Source organism: Betta splendens, chromosome 8 (assembly GCF_900634795.4).
Source record: "Betta splendens chromosome 8, fBetSpl5.4, whole genome shotgun sequence".
Lineage (NCBI taxonomy): Eukaryota > Metazoa > Chordata > Actinopteri > Anabantiformes > Osphronemidae > Betta > Betta splendens.
The window spans coordinates 15,311,171-15,321,591 of record NC_040888.2 but is presented as its reverse complement, the minus strand read 5'-3'; positions in this window follow the sequence as shown (position 1 = coordinate 15,321,591).

Here is a 10,421-nt window from a genome sequence, read left to right as displayed (position 1 = left end):
ATCTAATTTTACCTCGGTACAGAGAAAATAAATAAATTCATCCGAGGTCAGGTGGCTGCCTTTAGACTTGTTGATGTCTGACAGAGAGCTGGAATAATAATATATTGCGTTTAAATAAACCTGTCAACCTGTAAAGTGTACGTCAAGTCCAAAAACATCAGCACCAGGTTTGGATCTCTAAATTGATTTAACCAGTCAGATTGAAAAAGTGATCTATTGCTATTGCAGATCATCAGGTGCAGTGGATCAGGACAGACACCAGCTAAAGTCAACGGCAGATTCTGGGGTCCCCAGTTGGAGCGCTTTCCAACTCTCCCTCCAGAGACCCCAAGAAGGCCGGGTACTCTACACTACCATTTGGCCCGTAAGCACAAATGACAGTGAGTGACCTATCCCCCACCCGAAGGCGCAGGGAAGTGACCCTCTCGTCCACCGGGGAAAAATCTAACACATGGCGACTAAGCTGGGGAGCTATGAGCAAGCCCACACCAGCCCGCCGCCTCTCACCGCAGGCAACTCCAGAGTAGAAGAGGGTCCAGCCCCTCTCAAGGAGTTGGGTTCCAGAGCCCAGGCTGTGGGTGGAGGTGAGCCTGACTATTTCTAGCCGGTACCGCTCGACCTCCTGCACAAACTCAGGCTCCTTTCCCCCCGGTGACGTGACATTCCATTTCCCAATAGCCAGATTGGTTATCCAGGGATTGGGTCACCTAGGCTCCCGCCTTCAACTGCTGCCCAATCCACTTTGCACTGGCCCTCTACGGTTCCTCCTGCGGATGGTGGGTCCACTTGAGGACGGCCCCACGTCGCTCTTTCAGGCTGTGCCCGGCCACCAGGCGCTCACATACAAGCCCCAACCCCGGGCCTGGCTCCAGGGTGGGGCCCCGGCTGTGCCATACCGGGCGACGTCTCTTGCCTTGGTCGTCTGCCTTTCATAGGGGGGTTTGTAAACCGCTCTTAGTCTGGCTTGTCGCCCAGGACCTGTTTGCCTTGGGAGACCCTACCAGGGGCATTTAGCCCCTGACAACATAGCTCCAGGGGTCATTTGGGCACACAAACTCCTCCACCACGATAGGGCGGTGGTTCAAGGAGGAGTAACATAAAATAGGAATCTATATTTACTCATCAATCTGTGTTATAAATGAGCATGGATATATATATCCATGCTCCATGGATCCATGGATATATATATCCATACCGATCGGTAAAGTCACAGGACTTGCATGCGGGGGGTTCCCGGATCGAATCCCCGTTAGGGCGAATAGGCATCCAGTGTGGGTCCTTGGGCAAGACCCTTCAAGCTACCGCCTACCTCATATCATGAGAGACAGTGAAGCACATGAGATACCGGCTCAGACGTCGCCCGTCTAACAAGGTCTGCGTCAGGTGTTGGGGAACCAGAGCACCTTGGCGAGAAGTGGGCTACTGGAACAAGAAAGAAATGGCTGAGATGCGAGAACAGAGAACTGTTGGAATGCTACTACTCAAGTAACCCTAGTCAGAGGGGTTACATGCAAAGAATGTGCGGTGAATGGGAACGGAGAAACCCACATTCAAGACTGACTGCGAAGCAACTAGTAGCTCAGTGTTCCAACATCCACAAACGGCAACTGCTATCACAACTTGAGATTGACGAGATACAACACAAATGCTACGGCAAGGGGGAGCCAGGACGCCAGGTCAGAGGGGAGGTTTCACCATCTCCCCAACCGGAAATTGGGTACGAAGCCCCAATAAGCACAGATACGCTGAGCGAAGCAGCGACTGACCTGAAAGATAAGATCATGGCGAGATTGAACAGGCAACCCCGAATCCCACTACAACGGCTAAGTGAAGTACCATCAGAAAGTCTCATGGAAGATGTGAATGCAGCATTGAGAGCGATCCCTACCACATCACAGAAACCAATGAGCTGATATACGCTTCAGCATCAGTGATCCTAGAGGTGCTTGGCTATAAGAGCAACCATGGGAGCCATGAGAAACAATACCCACCATGGAAACGAAGGTTGGAGGCAAAAATCAAGGCAGCTCGGAGGGAAGTGAGCCAAATGACAGAGGCCCATAGAGGTGCAATGAAAAGACCGATGCCCAAGAGGTACAGTCAGATGCCCATACCTGAAGCACTCGAAACTGCCAAGCAAAGGCTACAAGCCTTGGCCAGCCGCCTAAAGAGATACACCAGAGATAACAAAGCCAGACGAATAAACCGGCTGTTCGCAACACAACCTGCGAAAGTGTACTCTCAATGGCAGGGTAATAACAACAGAGCAGACCCACCAAGGCTGGAAACTGAACAGTACTGGAAAGGCATATGGGAAAGGGAGGCATCACACAACAGTGATGCACAGTGGCTGGTGGATCTGAGGGAAGACCACAGCAACCTCCCTGAACAGAATCCAGTGACTATCACGGTGGCAGACATCCAACATAGAGTCTCAGGTTTGAAAAACTGGACAGCACCTGGCCCTGACATGATCCACGCCTACTGGCTAAAGAAGCTCACTGCAATCCATGAGCGCCTGGCAGCACAAATGAACCAGCTGCTAAGGGATGGGACTCACCCTGAATGGCTAACCGAAGGGCGAACGATCCTGATAATGAAGGATCCCTCAAAGGGTACAGTCCCATCCAACTACCGGCCAATAACCTGTCTCTCCACAACATGGAAGCTCATGTCAGGCATCATCGCAGCTAAGATAAGTGGGCACATGAGTCAATACATGAGCGAAGCACAGAAGGGCATTGGTAAGGATACCAGAGGAGCCAAACACCAACTCCTGGTAGACAGAACAGTCGCCCAAGACTGCAGAATGCGACACACCAACCTGTGCACAGCCTGGATCGACTACAAGAAAGCCTATGACTCAATGCCACACACATGGATCACTGAATGCTTGGAGCTGTACAACATCAACAGAACTCTAAGGGCCTTCATTGCAAACTCGATGAGGTTGTGGAGAACCACCCTTGAAGCCAATGGGAAGCCACTTGCCCAAGTATCCATCAAATGTGGCATATACCAAGGAGATGCACTGTCCCCACTGCTGTTCTGCATAGGTCTGAACCCCCTCAGCCAAATAATAAACAAGACTGGCTATGGATACCGACTCCGGAACGGGGCCACCATAAGTCACCTCCTCTACATGGCTGACATCAAGCTGTACGCCAAGAGTGAGCGAGACATCGACTCGCTGATCCACACCACCAGGATCTACAGCTCGGACATCGGGATATCATTCGGACTCGAGAAATGTGGGAGGATGGTGACAAAGAGAGGCAAGGTAATCCACACAGAAGGGGTCTCACTCCCAGAAGGAAGAATAGCAGACATTGAGGACAATTACAAGTACCTTGGAATACCACAGGCAAACGGCAACCTTGAACAGGCAACAAAGAATGCGGCAACAGCCAAATACCTCCAAAGAGTAAGGCAAGTCCTAAGAAGCCAGCTCAATGGCAAGAACAAATCCCGGGCAATAAACAGCTACGCTCTGCCAGTGATCAGATACCCTGCGGGAATAATAAAGTGGCCAAAGGAAGAGATACAGACCACAGATGTTAAGACACAAAGGCTCCTCACCATGCATGGAGGGTTCCACCCCAAATCCAGCACCCTGAGACTGTATGCTAGCCGCAAGGAAGGAGGCCGAGGACTAGTGAGCGTGAGAGCCACTATCCAGGATGAAACATCCAAGATCCATAAGTACATCAAGGATAAGGCCCCGACAGATGACGTGCTGAGTGAATGTCTCAGGCAGTGGAGAACAGAGGATGAGATGCTGGATGAGGGACCATCATGGGAGGACAAGCCCTTGCACGGGATGTACCACCGGAACATAACTGAAGTGGCTGATCTCAACAAATCCTACCAATGGCTTGAAAGGGCTGGGCTGAAGGACAGCACAGAGGCACTCATCCTGGCTGCACAGGAGCAGGCCCTGAGCACCAGAGCCATAGAGGCCCAGATCTACCACACCAGACAAGACCCAAGGTGTAGACTGTGCAAAGAGGCCCCTGAGACGGTCCAGCACATAACTGCAGGGTGTAAGATGCTGGCAGGCAAAGCATACATGGAACGCCATAACCAAGTGGCTGGCATAGTATACAGGAACATCTGCGCGGAATATGGACTGGAAACCCCAAGGTCAAAGTGGGAAACACCTCCCAAGGTGGTAGAGAACGAGCGAGCCAAGATCCTGTGGGACTTCCAGATCCAGACTGACAGAATGGTAATGGCGAACCAACCAGACATTGTGGTGGTGGATAAAGAGCAGAGGAAAGCCGTAGTGGTGGATGTGGCAATACCAAGCGATGGCAACATCAGGAAAAAGGAACATGAGAAACTAGAGAAATACCAAGGGTTCAGAGAAGAATTGGAGAAGGCTTGGAAGGTGAAGGCCACAGTGGTGCCTGTGGTGATCGGAGCACTAGGGGCTGTGACCCCCAAACTGGAGGAGTGGCTACGACAGATCCCTGGAAAAACATCCGAAATCTCAGTCCAGAAAAGTGCAGTCCTAGGAACAGCAAGGATACTGCGCAGAACCCTCAAGCTCCCTGGCCTCTGGTAGAGGACCCGAGCTTGGAAAGTGGATGAGACCACCCGCGGAGGGTGAGAATAGAGTGTGTATATATGTACTTGTCTTCTGGTTTGTTGGTCATGAAGAAAAAACTACAAAACAAACGGGATTTTCGTTTCTCTTAATATGAGCGACAGACGGAATTCAAGTGTTGTTTTTAAGTTGGATTTAAAGCTCATTTGTCGTTTGAGAAGAAAGCAGAGAATGAATAATTAATAATAACGAATTTAATTTCCCCACCAGTGTAAAAGCTGGGAAAACATAAAACGACCTGTTTTCTTGTTTTCTGTTTTTTCCTCAAAACGAGAAAATGGGAAACGACTCCAAATCCAATTCTGGGTCTAGTTTTCTCGTTTTTAACACAATGCTTTGATTAAATGCCGTTTGTCACTTCTATAAAGAGAAAGAGAAAACTTTCCTTGTACATTTTAAACAGTTTGATTTACCCCTCCAGAACAAAAGCTGGGAAAGCGTTTTAGAACCGGAGGACCTGTTAATGTGACTGAACACACAAGAAAGTGAGAGTCTTATTTTGAAACACAGTACAACGACGACAGGAAGCCGATGCTCAAGGGCAACTTAAGTTATGGATTTATATTTTACTTTCCAGACAACATTGGCTGAAATCAAGCCGTTTTATGGTTAAGTTGTCCAGAAAATAAAATACAAAGAACATCCGTTTCCTTGTTTCTCTTAAGCGAAAAACAGAATTTAATCACAACATCGTGTTAAAAGGAATAAACAAGCTGAAAACAGTGTTTTTAAAACTAGACCCAGAATTGGATTTGAAGCCGTTTCCCGTTTTCTCGTTTTGACATTAATCACAATATCTGCAGAAAAACAAACTTTTATTAGAAAGGCAACACAGTGGATTTGGAATTTGCTCTGATCTGTGTTGTAAACACGGCATCTGATGTTAGTTCAGTCGCTAAAGCAAACTTCACATCCCTTCCCCCTACTCCATATTGGCACAGAGACATGTTAACATATTGTTACCACTTGGTCAATAGGTGTGAAATACTTTAGCTCCGAGACAAAGAAAAAGCTCCATGGGAAATCGGGCAGCATGATCACTGCACCTACGTAGGCTGTTGGACGCCAACACCTTTCACTTCACTTTTTTTAAACGCTCTTTTTTATGGTATTTCACACAAGTCTGACAGACTACCACTGCTAAGGATACACGACAGCAAGTTATGTGTTCTGCATATATTGATTCTGCATGAGTAATAAGGACTGTTTCACACTCATATAGCCAAAAACAAAACTTGAACGCTCTCCCAGAGCACACGAGAACGCCACAGACTGTGGACACTTTGTAAAACGTATTTATTTACCGAAGCTTTCAAAGTTGGCAAAATCCAAAGTCGCTCAGATTTATTTGCGACATCTGATTCTCCCGCAGCAATATTATAATAAAATCGAACGCTGTACGTGGGAGCGCACACTCTGTCTGTCTAAGCATACAGCTGCTTATTTCGGTTTTGAACTGCCATAACTTGGAAATACTACTATACTAAATACTACAATCATCTGCTAAATAATACAGGCAGCCAGCCCTATTAGTCATTTGTTATTATCTTGAAGGCCAAAATATAAAAATGCGATAACAACGCTGATTGTTAAGTAATTACAACTTCTGCTTTCACCGAGATTCGAACCCGGGACAAAAAAACTGACGGGTCAAGACTGTTAAACAATAACTAACCATTACACCACCAAGACATTGTTATGTTATTCTACGTGGGTCCATATAACATGGTTTTAGTACGGCGTCATAGGGGCCAGTGTGGGGGGCTGATCGCCACCTTTAGGCCAAAAAGACGCAACACACGCTCCAATGCGGTAAAAACAAGGTGATACCGCGCTGAAAATGAAAACTGATTGTCGTAAAGGCTGACACTTTTAAGTGCTAAAACTGTAAGTGACGTTACTGCTTTCAATTAGAGTTTTAACCGAAATACCGTCATCGTGTTCCTTTTATGTTCTTATTGCTCCTCTTTCACTTGGGAAAAGTAAGTGTCATGTCATTGGTCAGCAGGCCTGGCCTCCTATTGGCTGGTGACTTTTAATAGGATTGTCTTGGGTGGTAGAAGTGAGAGCATGCCTAAGACAAATGGAGAGCGAGCAGCAAGAAACGAGAGCATGGAGGAGGATTGGAGGCTCTGGAAATCTGAGAGCGCGAATAAAGATTTGAACACGAGCAGAGTGAATCTGAGCGCGTGCAGAGACATTTTTAAAGCGAAGGGTTTTGAGAGTAAGCATGACAAAATCTTAACATTAAATCACTAAAGTGCGCTCTCGAATTGAAAAACTATGCTCTTAAATAAAGATAGAGATCTCACCCCATATGATTCCATATTACTACTTCATTTGTAGGCAATATCGGCATCATCGCTGCCGATTCATCTTGGATGAAGTTGGGAATTCTACCACTGATGGGGGTGTTATGGATCATCAGTTTTCTCAATCTGACAAGCAAGCAGCAGTCAAAACTAGTTTCAGAAGGCCAAGGAGAACCTAGAAAAAGCCATGACAGAACAGTTGAATGAGCACCGAGTAAGTAATGTGTTTGACCGTTTAATGTTTTAGCTTGCACTGTGAAGTTTGAGCAGTCATGAGGTGCTCCTTCTTGTCTTTTGGGCTGTCGGAGATAGCGTTAGCTTATGTTGCTATTTTTAGCCTGTGTATTAACTTGGCTAGAAGCAAACCTAATACTAATAAAATAAAATAAATTTCATCCTTTTGTAGGTAATATCGGCCGGTTGCATATTGTCATAGAGACTCTTGGAAGGAAAAAACGTCTTGTTTTACTAGCCACTAACAGCAGATGAAGAAAAGAAGAGGCTCAACTGTCTGCTTTGATAAAAAAAAAAAAAGCTGCTGTAATGATTTCTTTATTCAAACACACTTAGAGTATTTAGATAATAAAACCTTTTGTTAAAAATGTAAAGTAATGTCTTTCAGCGCAGAGACATGATGCATCTCTGCTGGACGCCAGCTCTCAGCTTTCTGCTGTGGGTGCCGGTTCCTCACGGACAGTCTCGTCCTCCTCCAAACGGCGTAACTTGTCGGCACTGTACTCTGGCTCATACAACTAACCACGAATATTAGACTGCGTGCTGAAGTACTCGCTGTCTTACAAATAATTTACAGCGGGACCTCCAGCCATTGAATATTAGTGCTGTACCTGCAGGTCGATACTTTGGAATCGATACTTTCCTAAGTGAATCGATACCACTCCTAATAGAAACGTGCCATAAGTTTTCACTTCTGAGTTACGGATGTGTAAAAAACAACCCAAACGTACTGTATCTTAAATCCTCTTCTGTATCACATGATTATGGCAGCCAATCAGATGTCAGAGCCGGCGTCCAGAGCCAGTCACGCACTGCAGAAGAACCTTTGTCTCAGTGAGAGAGGCACGGCCTGGCAGCATGGAGAAAGACAGAAAAAGAACCATTGTGCTGTGCTATTTTTCACCCACAACTGAGGGAAATGCCAAGTGCAGTTTCTGCACTAAAGTTGTGCCACACGGCAGCAACACTAGCAACTTATTTAAACATTTCAAAACCACTCACCCTGACCTGGGTGGGGCAGGTACAGAGGAAGCCAGCAAGCACTAGTCAGCCAGTCTGTGTTAGAGGAGGAATAACTGATAAATTATGGAGGAATCAGAGTGTCCCTTTATTCCTAAATACTACCCGGCATTGTTTTGGTCAACCCTCATTTGGTGTTTAATTCCTTTAACAATTTTATACACTTGCATAATATAACTAATCCTGTTGTTCTTCTTAGTTCCCCTTCTATTTGTAGGTGTGATAATCAAGCATGGGTTAAAGCAATTTATAAGGTTTTCTGAGTCTGAATATAATACAATCACGAAATGATTATTGCGACAATCTCCAAATCATTGGAATTTGCAAATTTAATGTGATTGGTTGCCATCTGCACACTTGAGACAACAGGAACTAAAAAAAGGACAAAACAAGCACCTGCTGTAATTGCTAAATGCTGAAAAATGCCAAAAAAATGCATTCTTACGCTCTCTTTCCCTGCTTTCGTTGTTAGGACCCCAGGGCTGGCCTGGCCAGCCGTCTGGTGCTCTCCTCCTTACCACTCTGTTTCTGTTTTGGAGCACGCCCACTTCATGTGGTGGTCCAGGGAGGACCCCTTTTGTTCCCATGCCTAGTGGCGGCCCCAGGGAGGACCCTTTCTGTTTCACTGCCACGGTGCCTCTGCCTTGGACGCAGATGCTCACATTCGAGCCAAGTTCGAGTTTCAGTTGTCCCTGGAAAGGGGGCTGAGCCAAGTTGAGCCAAAGCTACTTTCAGAGACGCTGTCCGCCGTCTTAGATGGCAGATCGTGACACATGTACAGTAAATGGTTCAATTAACAGAATATAAAAAGAGAGAGCTGAGATTACCACAGACAATATAAGGACACATCATCAATAAAACAACATAACACAGAAAAACAAATAAATTGCTGCACACTCACCTGTGCACCAACAATGCAGTACCTTATATGCCTGTATTTTTCTGCAGCAGTATACGTGTATTTGAAAGCGATCCAGGTTTCATTAAGGAAAAGAGACAAATCACTGGGTTTGTTAACAGGAAGTCAGCACTGGTCAGAGTTTTCACATTTGAATATAGAACATGACAGAGGAGCCTTCTAAGTGGGGTTTGCAACTAGAGGCACACAGTAAATAGTAGTTAAAGAGCAGCCTTCAACAACCTTCTTACCTTCTATTACGGTTTTCTGTACTACCAGCTGTTACAACAGGCACCATACAGGATGATACCCTCAGAATGACCCCTTGCAGGCCTTTTATCTAGTTTTGTATTGTTTTAACTGTGATCAGAAGAAAAAAATCAATTGATATATTTTCACCCCAGCTGAAAAACCAAAATGCAAATCTAAAGGTTATTATTTGGCTAACTTGATTCATATCTAGGGCTGGGTGTCTTTTCTTTCACCTATGAGCCTCACCCCTTCTTCTATGCTTGAACGAAGGTATGAGCATTCCCATCTTTAATAATGCCATTTAAACACATCAGGGTTTCGATCACAAAAAAATACGTCGATGTACATGACATGTAAAATACAGTAGGTGGACTGTAGAAACAGCTTACAATATAAAAGTCTTTGTTTGTTTGTTTATATTTCCCAGGTACAGCAGAAATATAGGTAATTGTTGCTGTATAGTTGTACAGTAATTTTGATTTAATAGTATCTAGAAAGAATGTCTGAATCCAAAACTTGCAACTGAAAGTTTCAACCAGCTCTATCACTTTACACCAGTTTGATTTCACCTTCACCTCAAATCTTAATTTTAAACATTTGAAGTAAAAAAACGTTTGAGCTTTTTTTTTATTTGATTCTGCACATTTCTTATTCCCTATGCCTATGCATCTTATTGATTCCTTTGTGGCTGCCCCAACAATGGAATTTCCCAACTGTGGGATAAATGAAGTCCATCTTATCTTAAAATCTAATTGAGTCTGGAAATCATAATAATGAAAGCATCAGAGTCCACACAGAATAGAGTATACCGGCAGTGTAAGACACTTCAAAAAGGAGTTACCAAAGTCATAGGGCTGATTTTAGGCACGGCTGTTGGGGTGTTGACTATAACACCTACTGCTGCTTAAGCCAACATCCTTCCGGTTTTGAATTTTTGAATCAGTCTAAATGGAAGTGGTGCACCTATTTACAGTCTTCATTGAATTTCAAATGTTGACTTTGTCTTCATTTTATACTTTTGTTTAATTGGTGATAAAAAGTAAAATGAAACAGCATGTGATTACATCTGTGAACCACAAGACTTTAAACTTAAAGC